General features: G+C 41.6%; 1 protein-coding gene and 1 long non-coding RNA gene across 5 annotated transcripts in view; both read right to left on the reverse strand.

Moving 5' to 3' along the window:
• The window catches only part of brsk2a (BR serine/threonine kinase 2a), a 545,611-nt gene that overhangs the window by 498,838 nt on the left and 23,470 nt on the right, over positions 1-23,303 (reverse strand). The window lies entirely within an intron of this gene.
• On the reverse strand, positions 18,808-21,336 carry LOC124040971. Its single transcript, XR_006839831.1, has 3 exons — positions 21,096-21,336; positions 20,694-20,778; positions 18,808-19,091 (listed from the first exon to the last, which is right to left on the reverse strand). It is a non-coding gene; the product is annotated as an uncharacterized LOC124040971 (long non-coding RNA).

The raw sequence follows: 23,303 nt of genomic DNA on the forward strand, positions 1-23,303 counted from the left end.
GTAATGAATGTTTTATATTTTATTTGTGTGGTTTGTGTAGCGACGACTATGCTAAATATTTTTTTTACGTCCCCTGCAGGTCTTTTGGGGTGTTACATGCTATCAGATAATAGCTTCTCATGCTTTCGCCGAAAAGCATTTTAAATATCTGACTTGTTGCCTGGATTCACAACAAGTGTAGCTTTAATTCAATACCCTGCATGTGTATTTTAATGAACGTTTGAGTTTTAACTAGTATTATTAGCATTTAGCGTAGCGCATTTGCATTTCCAGATGTCTAGATGGGACGCCTGCATGTCAGGTAGGAGCAAGAGGTTAAACCATTTCAAGGCAATGCTACCAAATACTAATTGAGTGTATGTGAACTTCTGACCCAATGGGAATGTGATGAAAGCAATAAAAGCTCAAATAGTTAATTCTCTCTCCCGTTATTATGTCATTTCATTCTTAAAATAAAGTGTTGATCCTATCTGAATTGTGAAAAACTGAGTTTAAATGTATTTGACTAAGGTGTATGTGAACTTCCGACTTCAACAGTATATTCATGCCACACACACACACACACACACAAAACACACACACAAGACTCTTATTATAGTGCTCAGTTTATACACCCCCACCCTTTTTATTATTTGTCATTCTTGTTGCATTTTCAAGAAGGAACCTGCAAGTAAGCATTTCATTGGATGATTCATATAATGCATATTATTTTGGGGCGGCAGGTAGCCTAGTGGTTAGAGCGTTGAGCCAGTAACTGAAAGGTTGCTAAATTGAATCCCGAGCTGACAAAGCAGTTAACCCACTGTTTCTAGGCCGTCATTGTAAATAAGAATGTTCATAACCGACTTGTCTTGTTAAATAAAAGTTCAATTAAAAATAAAAATCCCTTAAGACTTATAAAACTTGTCCTCAGCTGTAGGATTGGAGCTGGCTGTGATAGCCCTGTGTCCTTTAGCTTAGTGCCAACCTTAGTGTTAATCCAGAGCTTTTGATTGGGGAAGCAGCGAACATTCACTGTGGGGACAAAGTCGGCAAAGCATTTCCTAATGAAGCCGGTGACGGAGGTGGTTAGCTCATCGATGCTATCGGCGGAGTACCAGAACATATTCCAGTCAACACTAGCAAAGCAGTCCTGAGGGGTGGTTATGTTTTCCGAAAAAGATGTTTCAGAAAAGCAGAGAATATTGCAGTTACTAGAGACTTGCAAGACGCAGCCATACAGTATGGTGCCGTGTTACTAAAGTGCTGTAGCCTGTATATGGACATTCTTTTGCCAAACAGTAAATTAATGAACACTTTCAATATGTCTACATGTCGTGTGTCATTATTAAAATGTGCTTAAGATAAATTATAAGCAGCATTAACAAAATGCAGTCCAGCCAGAGGTTCCTTGAGGACAGCTAACCATGTAAGTGGTACAGACTTGCAACCGTTTGACATGAGGCTAGTGCTACATAGTGCTATATTGGCTGTGCAGATACTCAAGGGCCGATAGCTGATATTTGTATTTATTTGTTTATTTGTCTCCCCATTAGATTTTTCAGAAACAGCAGCTACTCTTCCTGGGATCCACAAAAAACACAAGACATGACAAGTAACAAAACACAAATTTGAAATACAACGATATACAAATACTACCATAAAAAAATACTATGTGTAGATTGTGTGTGTTAGCGTGATAGAGTGTGTCTGTGTTTGTTTGTGTGTAATTTCACAGTCCCTATTGTGCCATGAGAGAGAGGCCCTTTGTGAAAGGTATTTTTAATTAATTAATTTTTTAACAGGGAAGGCCTTTATTAGTCACATGCGCCAAATAGAACAGGTGTCGTCCTTACAGTGAAATAGTGAAATGCTTACTTACGAGCCCCTAACCGACAGAGCAGTTAAAAAAAATACGGATAAGAATAAGAGATAAAAGTAACAAGTAATTAGAAGGAGCAGTAAAAAAATAACTATATATACAGGGGGGTGCCGGTAGAGAATCATTGTGCATGGACACCGGTTAGTTGAGGTAGTATGTACATGAGGTAGAGTTAATTAAAATGGCTGGGCACAGATGACAACAGAGAGTGGAAGAGGTGTGGAGAGGGGAGGGGGGGCAATGTGAATAGTCTGAGTAGCCATTTGACTAGATGTTCAGGAGTCTTACGGCTTGGGGGTAGAAGCTGTTTAGAAGACTCTTGGACCTAGACTTCGATGAGAAGTTGATGAGAATGGGGGCATGCTCGGTCCTCTTTTTCCTGAAGTCCACAATTATCTCCTTTGTCTTCATCACGTTGAGGGAGAGGTTGTTGTCCTGGCACCACACAGCCAGGTCTCTGACCTCCTCCCTATCGGCTTTTGCGTTGTTGTCAGTGATCAGGCCTACCACTGTTGTGCCATCAGGAAATTGAATGATGGTGTTGGAGTCCTGCCTGGCCGTGCAGTCATGAGTGAACAGGGAGTACAGGAGGGGGCTGAGCATGCACCCCTGAGGGGCTCCTGTGTTGAGGATCAGCATGGCGGATGTGATTATACCTAGACTTACCACCTGGGGGCGGACCGTCCGGAAGTCCAAGAACCAGTTGCAGAGGAAGGTGTTCAGTCCCAGGGTTCTTAGCTTATTGATGAGCTTTGAGGGCACTAAGGTGTTAAACGCTGAGCTGTAGTCAATGAATAGCATTCTCACAAAGGTGTTCCTTTTGTCCAGGTGGGAAAGGGCCGTGTGGAGTGCAGTAGAGACTGCATCATCTGTGGATCTGTTGGTGTGGTATCTAAATTGGAGTGGGTCTAGTATTTCTGGGATGATGATGCTGATGTGAGCCATGACCAGCCTTTCAAAGCACTTCATGGCTACAGATGTAGCCATTTATTACGTTTAGATTCGCAACAAATAATCTACTCAGACCCCAACCAAGGAGCATCAAAAGTTGTGCTATAAATTCTTAGACAACACAAAGATTCCTTGATGCCCTTCCAAGGACGTCAGAGGACAAAAATCTACTTCTTGTGACTCCCCATCCCGGGTCCGGACACTAATTAGCATAACGCAACGGACATAAATCTTCCTAGAAAATCACAAGTGAAATATATTGGAACACAGTTTAGACTTTTGTTATTCACCCTGTCATCACAGACTTTCAAAATATGCTTTACAGCCAAAGCTAGACAAGCATTTGTGTAAGTTTATCATAGACTAGCAGCAGGCAACCTTGTCACGAAATTCAGAAAAGCAATCAAATTAAATCGTTTACCTTTGATGAACTTTGGATGTTTTCACTCGCGAGACTCCCAGGTAGATAGCCAAAGTTCATTTTTTCCCCAAAGATTATTTTTGTAGGCGAAATAGCTCTGTTTGTTCTTCACGTTTGGCTGAGAAATTGCAGTCAGGAAAACGGCTAAAAATATTCCAAATTAGCTCCAGAATATCGACAGAAATATGGAAAACGTTGTTTATAATCAACTCTCAAGGTGTTTTTCTAATATCTATTCGATAATATATCCGTCGGGACAAATCGTTTTTCAGTAGGACCGATTGGAGTAATGGCTACCTCTGTATTTTACGTGAGAGTCACCCTGGGAGCCATCATGTGACCACTTACGCAATGTAGCCGCCTACGGATATTCTTCAACATAAATGCGTAAAACTATGTCACAATGCTGTAGACACCTTGGGGAATACATAGAAAGCATAAGCTGGTTGATAGGGCATTCACAACTCAATAGGGACTAATTGGAACGCAGCGCTTTCAAAATATGGTGCACTTCCGGATTGGATTTTTCTCAGGCTTTCGCCTGCAACATCAGTTCTGTTATACTCACAGACAATACTTTTACAGTTTTGGAAACGTTAGCGTGCTTCCTATCTAAAGCTGTCAATTATATGCATATTCTAGCATCTTGTCCTGACAAAATATTCGTTTAAAACAGGAACGTTTTTTTCTCCAAAAATTAAAATACTGCCCCTACAGTCACAACAATTGAGGAACTCAATTTAACCTTGCGCAATACCCTAGATGCAGTTGCACCCCTAAAACCTAAAAACGTTTGTAATAATAAACTAGCTCCCTGGTATACAGGAAATTCCCGAGCTCTGAGCTTCCAGAAAATTGGAACGGAAATGGCGCCACACCAAACTGGACGTCTTCCGACTAGCTTGGAAAGGCCGTACCGAAGAGCCCTCACTACTGCTCGATCATCCTATTTGACCAACTTAATTGAGGAAAATAAGAACAATCCTACATTTATTTTTGATACTGTGGCAAAGCTAACTAAAAAGCAGCATTCCCCAAGTTAGGATGGCTTTCATTTCAGCAGTAATACATTCATGAACCTCTGAGGAAAAGATCATGATCATTAGAAAGCAAATTACGGACTCTTCTTTAAATCTGCGTTTTCCTCCAAAGCTCAGTTGTCCTGAGTCTGCATAACTCTGCCAGGACCTAGGATCAAGAGAGACACTCAAGTGTTTTAGTACTATATCTCTTGACACAATGATGAAAATAATCATGGCCTCTAAACCTTCAAGCTGCATACTGGACCCTATTCCAACTGAACTACTGAAAGAGCTGCTTCCTGTGCTTGGCCCTCCTATGTTGAACATGATAAACGTCTCTCTATCCACCGGATGTGTACCAACCTCACTAAAAGTGGCAGGAATAAAGCCTCTCTTGAAAAAGCCAAACCTTGACCCAGAAAATATAAAAAACTATCGGCCTATATCGAATCTTCCATTCCTCTCAAAAACTTTAGAAAAAGCTGTTGCGCAGCAACGCACTGCCTTCCTGAAAACAAACAATATATACGAAATGCTTCAGTCTGGTTTTAGACACCATCATAGCACTGCGACTGCGCACTTGCGAAGGTGGTAAATGACCTTTTAATGGCGTCAGACCGAGGCTCTGCATCTGTCCTCGTGCTCCTAGACCTTAGTGCTACTTTGATACCATCGATCACCACATTCTTTTGGAGAGATTGGAAACCCAAATTGGTCTACACGGACAAGTTCTGGCCTGGTTTAGATCTTATCTGTCGGGAAGATATCAGTTTGTCTCTGTGAATGGTTTGTCCTCTGACAAATCAACTGTAAATGTCGGTGTTCCTCAAGGTTCCGTTTTAGGACCACTGTTGTTTTCACTATACATTTTACCTCTTGGGGATGTTAAACATAATGTTAACTTTCACTGCTGATGACACACAGCTGTACATTTCAATGAAACATGGTGAAGCCCCAAAATTCGCCTTGCTAGATGCCTGTGTTTCAGACATAAGGAAGTGGATGGCTGCAAACTTTCTACTTTTAAACTCGGACAAAACAGAGGTGCTTGTTTTAGGTCCCAAGAAACAAAGAGATCTTCTGTTGAAACTGACAATTAATCTCGATGTTGTACAGACGTCTCAAATAAAACTGTGAAGGACCTCGGCGTTACTCGGTGTTAAGACTGTTTCAAGGACAGCTTTTTTCCATCTACGTAACATTGCAAAAATCAATGTTTGTCTGTCCAAAAATGATGCAGAAAAATTAATCCATGCTTTTATTACTTCTAGGTTAGACTACTGCAATGGTTTACTTTCTGGCTACCCGGATAAATCACTAAATCAACTTCAGTTAATGCTAAATACGGCTGCTAGAATCCTGACCAGAACCAATTATATTGGATCATATTACTCCAGTGCTAGCCTCCCTACACTGGCTTCCTGTTAAGGCAAGGGCTGATTTCAAGGTTTTACTGCTAACCTACAAAGATCTTTGTGGGCTATACTCGGCCTTGTCTCAGGATGGTAAGTTGGTGGTTGAAGATATCCCTCTAGTGGTGTGGGGGCTGTGCTTTGGCAAAGTGGGTGGGGTTATATCCTTCCTGTTTGGCCCTTTCCGGGGGTATCATCGGATGGGGCCACAGTGTCTCCTGACCCTTCCTGTCTCAGCCTCCAGTATTTATGCTGCAGTATTTTATGTGTCAGTGGGCTAGGGTCAGTTTGTTATATCTGGAGTACTTGTCCTATCCGGTGTCCTGTGTGAATTTAAGTATGCTCTCTCTAATTCTCTCTCTTTCTTTCTCTCTCTCGGAGGACCTGAGCCCTAGGACCATGCCTCAGGACTACCTGGCATGATGACTCCTTGCTGTCCCCAGTCCACCTGGCCGTGCTGCTGCTCCAGTTTCAACTGTTCTGTCTGCGGCTATGGAACCCTGACCTGTTCACCGGACGTGCTACCTGTCCCAAACCCGCTGTTTTCAACTCTCTAGAGACAGCAGGAAGAGATACTCTTAATGATCGGCTATGAAAAGCCAACTGAAATATACTCCTGAGGTGCTGACTTGCTGCACCCTCGACAACTACTGTGATCATTATTATTTGACCATGCTGATCATTTATGAACATTTGAACATCTTGGCCATGTTCTGTAATCTCCACCCGGCACAGCCAGAAGAGGACTGGCCACCCCTCATAGCCTGGTTCCTCTCTAGATTTCTTCCTAGGTTTTGGTGCTACACCTGCATTGCTTGCTGTTTGGGGTTTTAGGCTGGATTTCTGTATAGCACTTTGAGATATCAGCTGATGTATGAAGGGCTATATAAATACATTTTCTTTGATTTGATATACAGTATACAGCTTCGGGACAAGTCTCTGAAAGACCTTGAGTGGCCTAGCAAGAGCCCGGACTTAAACCTGATTGAACATCTCTGGAGAAACCTGAAAACAGCTGTGCAGTAACGCTCGCCATCCAACCTGACAAAGATTGAGAGGATCTGCAGAGAAGAATGGGAGAAACTCCCCAAATACAGGCGTGCCAAGCTTGTAGAGTCATACCCAAGAGGACTCATGGTTGTAATTGCTGCCAAAGGTGCTTCAACATAGTACTGAGTAAAGGGTCTGAATACTTATGTAAATGTAATATTCTGTTTTAATTTTTAATAAATTAACAAATATTTGTAAAAACTGTTTTAGCTTTGTCATTATGGGCTATTGTGTGCAGATGGATGAAGGAAAAAAACGATTTAATCCATTTTAGAATAAGGATGTAACGTAACAAAATGTGGTAAAAGTCAAGGGGTGTAAATACTTTCTGAAGGCACTGTATATATTAAAATACAAAAACACAGTTATGGTAAGCACATATATAAAATCACAAATGACCCAGAAAATCAGTTACATTCCTCCACAAAACAATCCCCAATCAATACTTTAAATTGCCCGAACAGCACTCAGTAAGAACATACTGAGCGGAAAGATGTTATGGGAAACAGAGATGACGAGTGTGTGATAATATGCGTGCGGTGGGGTGGGCATCAGTGTGCATGCCTGCCTCACTGCGCACGTGCGTGTATCAGCTTTAATTGAATCCCTGTCTATTGAACACTCTGCAGGATCAAGACACTGAGGCTCACCCAGCTCTAAAATTCCCATTTGCTGCCTGTGAGATCTAATCGGCCTCCATGAAATTAAACGTACCTAAGTTAAATGGCTGCCTGAGCCTCCAGGGGATACCATTGCACAACACAAAGGAGATGCCTCTAGACATTGATCTAAGAACAGTTTGGTGTGTTGTGGCCCAATGGTAAATATAATTTGAAGAGAAAAAAATTGGTCCTAGATATTTGGGCATAAGGGCAACTAGGAATGACTATCTTTGACCTCCAGGGGATACCTCCACTACACAACAGAGGATAATTGCCCCTAGACACTATTGATGCGCAGTTGAATCATAACCCGCAGTTCCTTCGGTTATATCAAGAGAGGCGGGTGGGTTTAGAGTCATGAAATATTGTGTGCATAAAGGACTGGTATAGTAAAGAGAAGACAATATATTCATTACTTTTAGGCTATCTGTCATTACTGCGTAAGTGTAAGCTTTACGGCCTAACTGTACACGCCAAATAGTCTATACACTAATCAAATGCTTTAAGGAACGGGCAGAAAAAGTTAATGTAGATCCACTGAGGCAAAAAAGACAATGTCATAGTTTAATTCAATAAGAGAAAAGCTGGACAGTTGATAATAAAGAGAAGGAAGAGCCAGAACAGTAATGTTTGGGAAAGATTTGGTGTAGTGGTAAAAAAAGGATGATAGCAGTGTTGTGTAATGTGGCGGTCCTCTCATGAGGACTGCAACTGGAAAGGAAGACCCAGAGTTACCTCTCTTGTAGAGGATACATTCTTTAGAGTTACCAGCCTCAGACATTGCTGCCAAAATAAATGCTTCACAGAATTCAAGTAACAGACACATCTCAACGTCACCTGTTCAGAGGAGACGGTGTGAATCAGGTCTTCATGGTCGAATTGCTGCAATGAAAACAACTAAATGACACAAATAATAAGAAGAGACTTGCTTTAGCCAATAAACACAAGCTATGGACATTAGACCTATGGAAATCTGTTCTTTGGTCCCACCGTGAAGCATGGAGGATATGTGATGGTGCTTTTCTGGTGACACTGTCAGTGATTTCATTAGAATTCAAGCCACACTTAACCAGCATGGCTACCACAGCAGTCTTCAGCAATACGCCATCCCATCTGGTTTGCGAATAGTGGGACTATCATTTGTTTTTCAACAGGACAATGACCCAACGTGCTTCTACATCTGCATTGCTTACTGTTTGCTCTTTTAGGCCTGGTTTCTGTATAGCACTTTGTGACATCTGCTGATGTAAAAAGGGATTTATATATACATTTGATTGATTGACAAACCTCCAGGCTGTTTAAGGGCTATTTGACCAAGAAGGAGAGTGATGGAGTGCTGCATCAGATGACCTGGATTCCATAATCACTCAATCTCAACCCAATTGAGATGGTTTGGGATGAGTTGGACCGAAGAGTGAAGGAAAAGCAGCTAAGTGCTCACCATATGTGGGAACTCCTTCAAGACTGTTGTAAAAACATTTCAGGTGAAGCTGAATATTAAAGCACTGGAGCTCTCACTAAAGGCTTCAGTCATACAACAGCTATACTTAAATAAATCCTAACTGGTTCTCTGGCAGATTAGTAAGAATGGCTCAACCCTTGTTCAAAAATGGCCTTTTTCCCATTATTCAGATTACAACCTTTCACTTTCTTCTATTTGAAAATGAAATAATCTTCAAAATGTCGCTATTTTTAAAACAAGCCATAGAAGGCTGGTTGCAATTTCAAGTTTAATCCACTGGAAAAAACTGAACTAATATATATATTTCGGGAGAAATACAAATAAAAACAGTATAATCTTTACAAAATAAATCCTAAATAGGACTGGTAAAGTTATGTCACAAATGCAGTTAACAAAAATATATGGAAAAGTCTGCTCTATCCAAAATTACAACCAACTGATTTCAGCATTACTGCAAAAACGGAGGATGCCAGTGGAAGAAGGTAGTTGTCTGTCAGCCCTGCATTAAAGACCAAAATTGGTTAGAAAAAATTATAATTATAAAAGAAGTATACCACTTGGATTTAAGGACCAAACAATTACAGTTGCGCCATACAGGTAGCAAAATAGTTGGGAAGAGATTTTTGATGTACCGATTCCATGGCACATGGTTTATGAACTGAAACACAAAACGACGACTGATTCAAATGTTTTTCAATTTAAATTATAAAAAAATGTTGCAACCAATAAAATGTTATATATATATGGGGGTTACAACTGTCATGACTCTCTCTCCTTGGTGATGATCAAAGGTGCCAGATCAACTGGCAATGGCTGACAGATAGCCAGACTCACACAGGAGAAGGGGGAGTCTGGACGGTTTAATGACTTAAAGGCGGTCGTAAATTTAGAGAACTCTCTCTTGCCCTGCAGTATTGAGAAGGTAAAAATCCCATTGTTACCGAGACTCTCGCCACCCAACACTTCAACATCAAACAATGAACACTGGGACAATATATTATAACATCCGAATGTTGGGAATGATGAGAGAAAATGTATGTCTATTTTGTGATGTCATTAAAACTATTATAAAGACGTTATAATGAATAACTTGAAGGGATAATGAATAACTTGAAGGGCTTTTACACTGTGTATATCAGGTTTACATTCTTTCCGCTGTGTATCAAATTTCAAGGACGAAGATAATGCTTTTGTGATGATAGGATTGTGATTTTAGTTCTCTAACGAGATCATAGTAATTCTGATACCTTGCCTCGGAACTAGCCAAGCCCCAGGGAGCCCAGAGAGCATGTCAGCATCGACACAACTGATTAGCCATCCTCAGGAGTCCACTCTTCCAACTATGAAGGACATTGTGACCATGTGGACAATCAAAGACTTACACCTGAGAGTGAAGGAGAAGTCCATCCGAAAAGCGGGGGCCCAATCAAGCCCTTCTCACCAAGCGGAACCCTGCCCATGAAGGCCTGAGCCCAACAGAGATACCCAACGAAGACCTCTAACACATAAATGCATACATTACTTCTTACCTAAAGTAGCGGCAGTTCCGGGCAAGGTATTAGGGCTATCATAAACATACTTTCCAAATGTATGCAAGTGTTGCTTCTCTTTCTCGCTTTCTCTCTCTATCTCCAACTCTCCATCTTGTGTAACAATCGTCATATTGTGTTAGTCCGCTAGGGACCTGTTGTCATCGTATTAAGGTTCTAATCAATAACCTATACTGTGTGTGTATGTATCCTAGGTTATCATTTAGTTTATTAGTAAATAAATAATCAAATCAATTTGTGTGGTATGGAATGATCAGTGAGTGAGACTGAGGTTGGTGCAGATTTAAGAAGTCTGCACAAAAATTTAAGTAAGTAAGTTGTTACGGATACAGTTATCCTGTGTGTGTGTATCCTGTGTGTGTGTTTCTTTTCTCTCCTTCTCCCCTCACAGGTGAAAATCATCACTCCCCAATCAGTCAACAATCAATCATCAATCAGAAGACACACCTCCTCCTATTTCCTGACCTATCACAGTTCCTTCCCCATGGTTTAAAAACCCCATTTGTTTGTTCTAGAGCTCAGCTCAATCTCTAGCTAAATCTCTAGCTCAATCTCTCTGTAAATGCCATGTCTGTAGGTCTCTGTGTTTCTCTCGCTTTGTATCTTAACCTCTCTTTTGTTTAAAGCACCTCCATAGCACTTTGTCATCACCTGTGAGTATTGTTTTTGGTTATGGTGTTTGTTTGTTGCTCGTGGGAAAAGGGGAAACCAAGACAAGTCGCCCATGGGCATACACTACCCGTAGGTGAACTTTGTTAAATACACTAGGTAGAACTGGGCGGACCACCCACTGTATTTTTGGTTAGTTAGTTAGCTGTTAAAGTAGGCTAGTCTAGCTTAGGGGTGTGTTTTGTATATTTATTGTTTCTTTCCTTGGGTCCAGCTCAGCCCCTTTTCCTGCTCCCCCCATTACCGTGTGTTTATAAATAAACCTAGAGTTTGACGGTAGATTTCTGTTGTCGTGGTTATTTCGTTCACACTTTTACTTTGTCACAATAATAATTTGCATGAGTTATGTTACGGGTCTCATTACCATCCCCCTAGACTGTCGGGCCAAAAGGGATTCGTAACATAAGTGGAGCCTCATCCGGGATCCGTCATAACTGACACCCATGCCGCTCATGTAGATTGTTGTAGTGGTATAGTTCATTGTTGAGCATCATAGCTGAAGTAGCATTAGTGTTTTCTATTTTCTTTGGCACTTGTGAAGTAGTGTAAAATGACTACTTTTGATTTGAGATCCTTTTTGGATAACCCTTCGTGGGAGGTTTTTGACAAATGTCGTAGAGTTGATTTAATGACCTTGGCTGACCATTATTCAGTATCCATTCCGCAGAGTTTAGTTAAGGCGGAGGTTAAACGGCTAGTATTAAATGTATTGTTGGAAGAGCAGGTGCTTGTGTTACCGCTGCCTGAGCCTACTACCCCTGTAGGGGATGTTGCTGCTCCTGTAAGCCCATTGGTGTCTGATAATGAGGGCGAGGCTAAAACACCAGCCACATTGTCCCGTTTTGATCCACTCTCCCCACTGTCAAATGGTGATGCCAGGAGGGATGTCCGTTTAGCACAGTTCCAACTGGAGGTGGAAGAGCGAGCCCAAATTAGGCAAGAGACTCTCCAGTTGGAGATGTGTAAAATAGAAGCAGAAAAAGAACGAGAACAACGGCATTTGGAGATCTGTAAAATTGAGGCAGACAGAGAACAAAGGCAGTTGGAGTTCAAAATGCGCCAGATGGAACTGGAGGCAGAGACAGCGAGGCTAGCCTCCGGTCCTACTGTGCCTGTTTGTGAGCCGTCCTCACCTGCTGTGTCAAACACGTTTGACATTAGTAGGCAGATTGCCTTAGTACCTTTGTTCAGAGAGTCAGAGGTTGACTCCTATTTTTGTGTATTTGAGCGTATAGCCATAGCATTGAAATGGCCTGAAGAGGTATGGTGCCTATTACTTCAGTGTAAATTAACTGGTAAAGCCCAAGAGGTTTTGTCAGCGTTACCTCTGGAGGACAGTTTGAATTACGAAGTGGTCAAAGCTACTGTTCTTCGTGCCTATGAGCTTGTGCCTGAGGCATACCGACAGATTTAGGTCTCATAGAAAGTCTTCTAGTAAGACTTATGTGGAATTTGCTAGAGACAAGGGAAATCTGTTTGATAAATGGCATGCTGCTAGTAAGGTAACTGATTTCAACTCTCTCCGGGAGTTAATCTTGTTGGAAGAGTTTAAAAATTGCTTACCCGAACGCATTGTAGTTTACCTAAACGAACAGAAAGTATCCTGTCTGGCAGAAGCGTCTGTGTTGGCAGACGAGTTTGTGTTGACGCACGTGTGTTTTCGGCTCAAACTGAGAGTAGAGCCACTGAGTTTCCTACCTTTAGCCCTAGTCGGTCAGCAGTAGTATATCAAGCACGCCAGAAGAATGAGCGTCCCTGTTTCTATTGTCATAAAGTAGGACATATGATTAATGATTGCTTCCTGCTTAAACGCAAACAAGGGATGCCTCTTCGTGCCAAGCCACCAACAGGTGTTGCTCTATTTCATACGGTTAAGAGGTCGGCAACAAAACAGGTGCCTCAGGGTAACTGTAGTTTGAAAGACCCAGTCCCCGACCGCCGTTATGAACCATTCATTTGAGGGGTTTGTATCCCTAACGAATGACGAAGCGTCTCAACGACCGGTTAAAATCCTTAGAGATACTGGTGCGGCGCAGTCGTTTATATTGTCTGATGTGTTGCCCTTATCTGACGATACATACTGTGGTTCCAGTGTGTTAGTGCAGGGTATTGAAATGGGTTTTGTCCCAGTGCCATTGCACTTTGTGAAAGTACGCTCTGAGTTAATCAGTGGAATATTCAGAGTGGGGGTACGCCCTATGTTGCCAGTGAAAGGTGTGACCTTTATAATGGGTAACGATATTGCCGGAGGAAAGGTAGTACCCGTATTGGAAGTATTGGATAAAAGTGACCACTCTCTCTCGAATGAGCTGGCACAGAGTTATCCACATGTGTTCCCCGCTTGTGCTGTCACTCGTGCACAGGCACTACAAGAGGGTGACGTGATAGATTTGTCGAACACTGTTCTGTTCAAAGAGGTTGATCAAGAGGATGGATTGTGTGATACCTCTGAGAAGCTGATCACCTCTGACAAACAGCCCAGGAAAGAATCAAAGAACGTTGAACTTATTGCTGATGCAATACAGTTACCAGTCACTCGTGAGCAGCTGATTGCTAACCAAAAGTTTGACAAGCTTGCTAAATGTTTTTCTAGTGTTGTCTCATTGGAAGATGTGAAGAAGAAAAACGTGGCTTACTTCATTGATGGTAATCTCCTCATGCGTAAATGGAAATCCCATGTTGACGCGGATGGAGATTGGAATGCTGTTTACCAAATAGTGATTCCTACAGCCTTTCGACAAAATGTGTTATCCCTTGCTCATGATCACCAGTGGTCTGGTCATTTAGGAATCACAAAAACTTATGATCGTATCCTTCGACATTTCTTTTGGCCGGGTTTAAAACAAGATGTGGCTCAGTTCTGTCGGACAAGCCACACCTGTCAGATAACAGGAAAACCAAATCAGGTTATTCCTCCCGCTCCTCTTTGTCCCATACCTGTCATAGGTGAACCATTCGAGCATGTGGTGGTTGATTGTGTCGGACCGTTACCGAAGACAAAATCGGGTAACCAGTTTTTGTTAACGATAATGTGTATGGCTACAAGATACCCCGAGGCCATTCCTCTGAGAAGGATTACAGCCCCGGTAGTGAGTAAAGCCTTAATAAAATTATTCACGACATTCGGGTTACCTAGGGTGGTACAAAGCGATCAAGGAACCAATTTCCTATCCAAGCTCTTCAAGCAGGTGTTAAAATCCTTGTCAATTACGCACCGTGTGTCAAGCGCCTATCACCCAGAGTCTCAGGGTGCACTTGAAAGATGGCATCAGACACTGAAGTCTATGCTACGTAAATATTGTTTGAAATCTGAGAAAGATTGGGATGAGGGAGTTCCTCTAGTTTTGTTTGCTGCTCGTGAAACTGTGCAGGAGTCCCTAGGTTTCAGCCCGGCTGAACTGGTGTTTGGTCACACAGTGAGAGGACCAATGAAAGTCCTTAAAGAACAGTTCTTGTCCCAAGAGTTGTGTACCAGAGATGAGAACGTGTTGGACTACGTTAGTCGCTTTCGTGAGCGCCTACACCAAGCTTGTGCTCTCGCAAAGGAAGCTCTGTCTTCCTCACAGAGGAGCATGAAAAGACACTATGACAAAGAGACTGTTTCTCGTCCACTACAGCCAGGTGACCAAGTACTGGTGTTATTACCTGTTCCAGGATCTTCACTGTCAGCTCGTTTCTCGGGTCCTTATTTAATTGAAAAGAAAATAAGTGAAACTGACTATGTGCTTCAAACTCCTGATAGACAACGCCAATCTCGTGTGTGTCACATTAACATGTTGAAAGCTTACCACACCCGACCCATCACACAGTTAGAGTTGAAAAACAGAGGAAGGTACTGCTGTCTCCTCTGCTACTACTGCTATGATAGTGGACTGTCATATTGATGATGTTGATGGCTTGGAGTTGCGCAATACTCAGCAGCAGTGTGTTAGATTGCCCAACTCAGAAATGCTGCTGTCTATCCAATCCAGTCTGGTTCATTTAACGGATGGACAGGCCAATGATATTGTGAGGCTACTACACAGTTTTCCATGTCTCTTTAATGACATTCCTACTCGCACAAATGTGTTGGAACATGACATTAATGTTGGAAATGCTACACCTATCAAGCAACACCCATATCGTATCAACGCTTCCAAGAGGAAGATAATGAGGGATGAGGTGAGATATTTGTTGGAGAATGACCTGGCTAAGCCAAGTTCAAGCCCTTGGAGTTCTCCTTGCATTCTGGTTCCTAAACCTGATGGTACGTCCAGGTTGTGTACGGATTATCGAAAGGTAAATTCTGTCACAATGCCAGATTCGTTCCCGTTACCCCGACTGGACGACTGTATCGACACTATTGGTGCTGCTAAGTATGTAACCAAGTTAGACCTTTTAAAAGGTTACTGGCAGGTTCCGTTAACTTCACGTGCTTCTGAGATTTCTGCCTTTGTGACCCCAGACAACTTCCTACAGTACTCAGTCATGGCTTTTGGGATGCGAAATGCACCAGCCACTTTCCAACGACTGGTTAACTCCGTATTAGCTGGCGTTCCTAATTGTAGTGCATACCTTGATGACCTAGTGATATATTCGTCTGAGTGGTCAGATCATGTTGACTCGCTAAGGGTAGTATGTGAATGGTTGGCAGCTGCTTCTCTAACCCTGAACTTGGCAAAGTGCGAGTTTGGGAAGGCTACTGTTACTTATCTCGGTAAAGAGGTTGGCCATGGACAGGTGCGCCCTGTTGGTGCCAAGGTCTTGGCTATAACTGCATTCCCTGCACCTACCACCAGACGAGAGCTACGCCGCTTTTTAGGGATGGTTGGCTACTATCGTAGCTTCTGTAAAAAATTCTCTGCGGTAGTTGCTCCATTGACCGATTTGCTTAGTCCAGCTAGATCATTTGTGTGGTCACCTGATTGTAAGAGAGCTTTTGAATCAGCGAAAGCACTCTTGTGTAGTACACCTGTACTTGCTGCTCCAGATTTTGAACAACCGTTCAAACTTGAGGTAGATGCTAGTGCCAGAGGTGCTGGTGCTGTTCTACTGCAGCAGGACAAGTGTGGAGTGGATCATCCCGTTTGTTATTTTTCACGTAAATTTAATAAATGTCAAACAAACTGTGACAATAGAACAAAAAGCTCTTGCTTTGTTGTTGGCTCTGCAATACTTTGAAGTATATATTGGTTCCAGTGCCCTACCCGTGATTGTATATACTGACCATAACCCCTTAGTTTTTCTCCACCGAATGTACAACCAGAACCAGCGCCTTATGCGTTGGGCGCTGATTGTACAAAATTATAATTTGGAGATCCGCCACAAAGGGTTCTGATAATGTGTTGGCAGATGCATTGTCTCGTGTGTGAAAATGATTTCTGAATGTTTTGCAAGGTTGTTGCTTTGTAAGTATTCATTGAAATACTGTAGTCGCAACCCCTAGGGTTGCTCTTTTAAGGGTGGGAGTGTTACGGATACAGTTATCCTGTGTGTGTTTCTTTTCTCTCCTTCTCCCCTCACAGGTGAAAATCATCACTCCCCAATCAGTCAACCATCAATCAGAAGACACACCTCCTATTTCCTGACCTATCACAGTTCCTTCCCCATGGTTTAAAAACCCCATTTGTTTGTTCTAGAGCTCAGCTCACTCAATCTCTAGCTAAATCTCTAGCTCAATCTCTCTGTAAATGCCATGTCTGTAGGTCTCTGTGTTTCTCTCGCTTTGTATCTTAACCTCTCTTTTGTTTAAAGCACCTCCATAGCACTTTGTCATCACCTGTGAGTATTTTTGGTTATGGTGTTTGTTTGTTGCTCGTGGGAAAAGGGGAAACCAAGACAAGTCGCCCATGGGCATACACTACCCGTAGGTGAACTTTGTTAAATACACTAGGTAGAACTGGGCGGACCACCCACTGTATTTTTGGTTAGTTAGCTGTTAAAGTAGGCTAGTCTAGCTTAGGGGTGTGTTTTTGTATATTTATTGTTTCTTTCCTTGGGTCCAGCTCAGCCCCTTTTCCTGCTCCCCCCATTACCGTGTGTTTATAAATAAACCTAGAGTTTGACGGTAGATTTCTGTTGTCGTGGTTATTTCGTTCACACTTTTACTTTGTCACAATAATAATTTGCATGAGTTATGTTACGGGTCTCATTACCATCCCCCCTAGACTGTCGGGCCAAAAGGGATTCGTAACAAAGTAATTGACTTATTGATGTAAGAGATATCTGTATATCTTTTGAGCTTAAGTCGGGAGAGAACTTGTTAAATAAGTTTTCCCGTGGCGCCCCAAATTCCCAATTGTTACATTATTAATTTAATCAAGTATCAATTAAACAGTTATTTGAGGTCGGTTGGAAACAAATCTCATGTCTGGACTCATCAGACCAAAGGACAGATTTCCATCGGTCCATTGTTCGTGTTTCTTGGCCCAAGCCAGTCTCTTCTTATTATTGATGTCCTTTAGTAGTGGTTTCTTCGCTGTAATTCGATCATGTGGCAGGGTAGCCTAGTGGTTAGTGTTGGACTAGTAACCGGAAGGTTGCAAGTTCAAACCCCCGAGCTGACAAGGTACAAATCTGTCATCTGCCCCCGAATAGGCAGTTAACCCACTGTTCCTAGGCCGTCATTGAAAATAAGAATTTGTTCTTAACTGACTTGCCTAGTTAAATAAAGGAAAAATAAATAAATGAAGCCCTGGTTCACGCAGTCTCCACTGAACAGTTGTTGTTGAGATGTGTCTGTTACTTGAACTCTGAAGCATTTATTTGGGCTGCAATCTGTGTTGCTGGTAACTGTAAAGAACTTGTGCTTTGCAGGAGAGGTAACGCTGTGTCTTCCTTTCCTCATGAGACCCAATTTCATCATAGCACTTGATGGTTTTTGTGACTGCACTTGAAGAAACATTCAAAGTTCTTCATATTTTCTGGATTGACTGACCATGTCTTGAAATAATTATGGACTGCAGTTTCTCTTTGCTTATTTGAGCTATTCTTACCATAATATGCACTTGGTCTTTTACCAAATAGGACAATCTTCTGTATACCACCCCTACACAACTGATTGGCTCAAACACGTTAACTTTTAACAAGGCACACCTGTTAATTGAAATGCAATATTTACCAGAGGGGATTTTTTTTATTTTGGCTGCAGCCTACAGTGAATGTTCAATTTGCGTGGGTTTGGTTCGGGTGCCAGCCTCAGATTTTCACCTTATCACAGTCGGCAGTTGCGTATGGGTTATTAGCAATTGCAGGTGGGAGTGGGTGAACAAACAGCTGACCCGCGCACCACTACTAGACATTGATCCAAGGTCAGAATTTTGAGTAAAACCTGATCCTCAATCTGTGCCTACATGCAATGTCTATGGGGGGAGGACAGGTTGAAAGGGGTGGAAACAGAGTACCATACAGTAGTACACATACAGTGCTTAGCCATATACAATACATATGTATGATTCACACACACATTACTATAGATTCATACCTGACTATGTGCCTAGAGACACATATACAAATGCACGGTCATATCGGCAAAAAACAATGTTTGAGCAAGCACAACAAGTGTTCTTGTTAACCTTACTTGAATAAACAATGTAAATGTAACATACTGTAACACTATGAAGTGAAGCTTAATTAAATGATGTTGACTTTACTTGAATATACTGTTTTGAAACATAATCCTTGCGAGTGAATTGACACACACAAATGAATTAAGCTCACTTGAACATAAACTTGCTACTCAAATGCTTTAAGGAAAAATTGCCTTAAACTTGTTAAGTTGCAGCAACTTAAGGCCCAATGCAGCCATTTTCATATCAATATCTAATCCTTTCTGGGTAACAATTTAACTGAGATGTAGAGCACAGATCAGACCGAACATTACCAGTTAAGTGTCAGCCAGTCTGGGGAGGTCGGTCACCACAACTTCACTCTCCAGGACAACTGAGTTCTTGACACTAATGGACTTAGACGACATTTTTGGTGTTGTCACTGGCAATTGTAAGTAGGGATACCGGTGTGTCAACAATATCTGGCTCCTCGGGAATCCTCCCCCTGAAATGCACAAATGCACTTGAGATGAGAATACTAGACAGACGTTATATTCAGAAAGTATTCATCCCTGTTGACTTATTCCACATGTTGTTGTGTTACAGGCAGAATTCAAAATTGATTAAAATATTTTCTTTCCTCACCCATCTACACAACACCCCATAATGACAAAGTGAAAACATGTCTTTAGACATTTTTGAAAACGAAATACTGAACTATCTAATTTACATTAGTATTCACACCCATGGGTTAATTAATACTTTGTAGAAGTACCTTTGGCGACAATTACAGCTTTGAGCCTTTCTGGGAAAGTCTCTAAGGACAGTCCTGGGAAACTCCAGTCCTCAGGGGCCTGATAGCTGGGGCAGGGGGAAAAGTGTGACACCTAACACACCTGACTCCAATAATCAACTAAATCATAAGCTTCAGTTAAAAATGAAATTAGTTTAAAATCAGGTGTGATTGCTAGGGATGGGATAAAAATGTGACACCAATCAGGCCCCCGAGGACTGGAATTGCCCAGGACTGCTCTAGGAGCTTTGCACACCTGGATTGTTCAAAATTATTCATGCTCTGTCAAGATTGTGATTGATCATAGCTAGACAGCCATGTTCATGTCTTGCATTCAATTTCAAGCCAATTTAAGTCAACTTGGCCACTCAGGAACATTCAATGTTGTCTTTGTAAAAAAAAAAACTGTGTATATTTGGCCCTGTGTTTTAGGTTATTGTCCTGTTGACAGGTGAATTTGTCTCCCAGTGTCTGTTGGAAAACAGACTGAACCAGGTTTACCTCTAGGAATTTGCCTGCGTTTAGTGCTATTCTGTTTTTCTATCCTAAAAAACTCCCTAAGTCCTTGCCATTGACAAGTATACCCATATCATGATGCAGCCACCAACATGCTTGAAAAATTAAGAGTGGTACTTAGTGATGTGTTGTGTTGGATTTGCCCCAAACATAATGCTTTGTATTCAGGACATCAAGTAAAATATTTAGCCACATTTTCTGCAGTTTTACTTTAGTGCCTTAATGCAAACAGGATGCATGTTTTGGAATATTTGTATTAGGTACAGGCTTTCTTCTTTTCACTCTGTAATTTAGGTTAGTATTGTGGAGAACTTCAATGTTGTTGATCCATCCTCAGTTTTCTATCACAGCCACTAAACTCTGCAACTGTTGTAAAGTCGCCATTGACCAGTCAACCATCTACCAATAGTTGCCCTTCTTTGCAAGGCATCCCTGGTCTTTGTGGTTGTATGTGTGGGGTACAGAGATAAGGTAGTCATTCAAAAATCATGTTAATCACTATTATTGCACAGTGTGACACTTGCTAAGCACATTTTTACTCCTGAACTTATCTAGGGGTAAAAAATGGGTTGAATAATTATTGACTCAAGACATTTCAGCTTTTCATTGAACACAACAAAATGTGGAAAAAGTCTAGGGGTGAGAATACTTTCTGAAGACACTAAAAATATATCCACCCTGACCTAATGGTTGGTTAAAACACCATACTCGCCTATCTAATCCTCTCAGATCACTACAGGTGGGTAAATTGTGAATGGGCACAATAATCAATATTAACCAAAAGGACAAGAAACCTACCTTGCATGTTTTGAAAACTCTTAAGACTTCCTCACGCAGCAACACAGGACGAGCACAGAGAACAGTGGAGAACATCATGTAGTTCCTAAGAAGATAAATAATCATAAATCAATTGTATGACACATAAGCTGGTAAATCAACAGTATGTCAATGTTAAAAATTTATAAAATATCCACCAGAGAAACCGTAGTATATTTAGCCCCCAAAAAATGCTGGGCTTGGTTTCATTTGCCTAGTACAATGGAACAAACGGAATAGTTAATAAAGGGCAAACTCTTAGCTGCCTTTCAAATACTGTTATTATACTTTCAAGGTTCAACAAGTAGTTGGAAATTTCATTAGACCCTGATCTGATTCCAGCATTATGTGCAGTGCCCTAAAGATCGGAGTCCTCAGTCTTACCCATATCCTAGATCATGACACCTCAGAATGTCACTCAAAGCGTAAGCGATCCTTCCAGTCTTGGACGCAGTCTGTTGGTAAAAGTTCATCAAACGAGGGGTGTGACAGTCGAGCGCAGCATAGAAGAAGTTCGGCAAGTTCTGGTCCCTGATTCGGCAGAACTCTGCATACAGCTAACACTTGGAAATGACAGACCGCAAAAGGACAGTATTTAGCAGTATTATCACAATTTCGGCAACACACTATAACTAATATATTAAAGCATGTCATACTTGTGTAAAAAAACTGCCATACAATTTTACCTGCGATCAAGGAACTCCTTCACAGGTGTAGGTGACTATGCCCTGGGACCGCAGGGCAAATGTGGTCTGCATATACTTGAGATACTCTTGGTAGTGTTGGAACTGGGACAGCGCTAACAGTACATGTATGTGTCTACAGTTTGAAAAATAATGGTGCACAGATTTGAAAAATAATGGTGCACAGAGAGATGATAGGCATAGGCTATCATGTACGGATGTCTGTTTGCCAATGTCTTCTTGAAGTTATGAATGTCATGGGGAGAATCTCAATTGAATTTCCTTGATTCACCTCTCTCCTCGATTCCATCTCAAAACCCATTGGATGAGAAGGTCAGAAGGGAGGGACCACTTTCTTCATCGTCCAATGGGTTTTGAGAAGAAGGTGAGGAAAGGGGACGTGAGAAATCAAGGAAATGCGATTGCGATTCTCCTCTGTACAATCCTTTTGAAAAAGCAATGTCACAACAGAGCATTACTTCGTGCATCTCAGATATTTAATCCAGTTTACCTTTAATTGGTAGCCTGAAGTCAGCACCAACATCCTTCAGTCAGGTCTATAGAGAGAAATTATCAATATAATGAATATTACTATTATTAATATAGTGTTAAAGTTCTAATGCAGCCATTTTAAAAGCTATCTACATGTATAATCAGCTTCAATTTGAGGAAATTTGAGACAATAAAACAAACCATGTCACCATGTAAGGCCAAAAGTCCATCTCACCAAAGCAGTATTTTCAAACAGCTCTTACACTAAAATGGCATGATCATAATCTTCACAATGTCACAGTTTTATTCCAACCTCATAGTGTGGAAATGTATATAAAAACATTGGAAATCACATTTTTGACTGCATTGGGCCTTTAAATGGTAAATAGTCTACATGTTAACAAGATGGCACTGACAGATATGGCAGCTCTGCTTCTTAGCTCCTGAGCAACATTGCAGTATTGCCGTTTTTTGGTGTGTTATTGCTCACATTAATAGCTCAGAATATTGTTTGTGTTATTACATACAGCCAGAAAAAAACTTTTGGATATCAGAGTGATTGTAACTCACCAGCATTATGACCAGGAATATGACTTTCCCGAATTGGATCCTTTGTTCATTCCCCCTAAGGCAATTTAACTAATCCCAGAGGCTGCTCCAAAACACCCCCGGCGGAGAAAAGGTATTCGGAGTGGGCTTCAAGTCTGACTCAGGAGGCGTGCACACCATTCAATCGCTTCGGAGTATATTACTCGCTAATGTTCAGTCTCTGGACAATAAAGTAGATGAGCTCAGGGCGAGGATCTCCTTCCAGAGAGACATCAGGGATTGTAACATCCTCTGTTTCATGGAAACATGGCTCTCGGAAATACTGTCCCCGTCCATGCAGCTAGCTGGGTTCTCAGTACATCAAGAAGACAGGAATAAAGAACTCTCCGGGAAAAGAAGGCGAGGGTGTATGTTTCATGATGAACTACTCATGGTGTGACTGTGATAACATTCAGAAACTCAAGTCCTTTTGTTTTCCCGACCTAGATTACCTCAAAGAACTACACTGGACTTTATGCAAACTGGAAACCACATATCCCTTAGGCTGCATTTATTGTAGCTGGGGATTTTAACAAAGCAAATCTGAGAAAAAGTCCTACCAACACATTGACTGTAGTACCTGCGCTGGAAAAACATTGGAACACTGCTATTGCTAATCCCAACAAGCTTTCTCTACCCTTAACATTGTTCTGAACACCTCCAAAACAAAGGTCATGTGGTTTGGTAAGAAGAATGCCCCTCTTCCCACAGGTGTTATTACTACCTCTGAGGGTTTAGAGCTTGAGGTAGTCATCTCATACAAGTACTTGGGAGTATGACTAGGAAACCACTGTCCTTCTCTCAGCACATATCAAAGCTGAAGGCTAAA

This window comes from Oncorhynchus gorbuscha, linkage group LG01 (assembly GCF_021184085.1).
Source record: "Oncorhynchus gorbuscha isolate QuinsamMale2020 ecotype Even-year linkage group LG01, OgorEven_v1.0, whole genome shotgun sequence".
In the NCBI taxonomy this organism is placed as follows: domain Eukaryota; kingdom Metazoa; phylum Chordata; class Actinopteri; order Salmoniformes; family Salmonidae; genus Oncorhynchus; species Oncorhynchus gorbuscha.